Genomic DNA, 1,691 nt, shown 5'->3' on the forward strand with positions numbered 1-1,691 from the left:
ACGATTCTCGGGAGCCGTCTTTCCTGAGCACTTTGAACACATTTCCCCACGGCATTCTGGCCTCCGCTGCTCCTGCTGAGAGGTTAGCCTCATCAGAGTCACTTCACGAACACCCTGGTCCTCCCTGCCCCGGGCACTCAGCATCCTCGCCGCAATCCCGGGGAGCCTGGGCATTCAGCACTCTCACCATGATGCGCAGAGGGCTCCGCGTTAGCCTGCCTGCAGCTCATGGAGCTCCCTGGATGTGCAGTAGATTCGGTGAGTTTTCAACCATTATTTCTTCAAATGTGTGTCTCCTTCCTCTCCCCGCTCCTTCCAGCACTGGCGTTTCGCAAACACGCCCCACATTTTTGAGACACTCCTTGGTTCCCCTTCTCTCTTCTCGGCATAATCTGTCTTCTAGTTCACCAATTCTTTCTTCTGACAGTTCGCATCTACTGCGGAGCTCTTCCGGTGAATCCACGTGTGCTTTTCTACTACAAAATCTCCACATGGTTAAAAGCTTCTCCTTATTGATGGTCTCCATTCGATGCAATGGATTGTCATCACGCTTCCCACTTGCGTCTGCCTCTGGTTCTGTGAGCACATTGGTGACGGCTCTTCTGAAAACTCTCATCTGGTGCTCTCAGACCTGTTGTCTGATTTGTTTTCTGATGTATGGATCATACTTCACTGTTTCTTTGCCTGACATGTGATTTTTTTTTTAATTGGAAACTGGACATTTTACTTAGCACATTGTAGCAACCGTGGGTAATGCTCCCTCCCCCGTTTTTTCAGGGCTTGCTACTGTTACTTGTCTGTTTGTTTAGTGATTGGTGGGATTATTTTGGTGCAGTACATTCTAGCCCCTCCACACACATAGGCACACACACATCCATGCATGCACATACCCGCACAGTGCTTACCCCTGACGCTGCCCCTCTGGGAGGCACAGCTTGGGGACGCCCTCAATCTGAATGCCCTCCCATTTTTCTTCACTACGACTGCGCGGATCTGGAGAACCCCTTAGGGTGGAACTTCTCCCGACCGCGACCACGTTACACACGAAGTCTGTGCAAGAAATGAGCTGTATGGGAGACTGCTCTGCGCGGGGGCTCCGGGGTAGGGAAAGGGGACGGTGCCGGCTTCTCTGGCGATTCCCGTTCTCGGCACTGAGGGTGGGCGCCGAGCAGCCGGCTGGGGTGCATCTCCTGCCCCCGAACCGCCCCACAGGCCCGGGGAGAAGGCGCCCCTCTTCCCAAGCCCCGGAGCCTGGGGAGCCCGTGCTGCTCAGGAGCGGAGTCTCCTCGCTGAGCAGGGGGAGAGGAGGAGGTATTTCTCTCCCCTTTTTAAATGAATTTATCTAGATTGTCTTGAACAGTTGTTTCCTTTGCTGTTTGCCCTGTGGCGCGTTTGCAGAGCTTTTAACGACGTTCAGCAGCCGCGCTGGGGAGGGGTCGGCTGAGCCCCTCCCCCCCGGCCCAGCGACACGGGCACGGGCAGGTCGGCCCGGCTGTGACCCCCGCCCCCTCTCCTCCGCAGGGTGAGTGCTCCCGCAAGTGCCGCGGCCTCTTCGTGCTGGAGACGGTGTGCGTGGCCTGGTTCTCCTTCGAGTTCCTGCTGCGGTCGCTGCGGGCCGAGAGCAAGTGCGCCTTCCTGCGGGCGCCGCTCAACATCATCGACATGCTGGCCCTCCTGCCCTTCTACGTGTC

This window comes from Crocuta crocuta, unplaced genomic scaffold, assembly GCF_008692635.1.
Source record: "Crocuta crocuta isolate KB4526 unplaced genomic scaffold, BGI_CrCroc_1.0 scaffold101, whole genome shotgun sequence".
Classification (NCBI taxonomy): domain Eukaryota; kingdom Metazoa; phylum Chordata; class Mammalia; order Carnivora; family Hyaenidae; genus Crocuta; species Crocuta crocuta.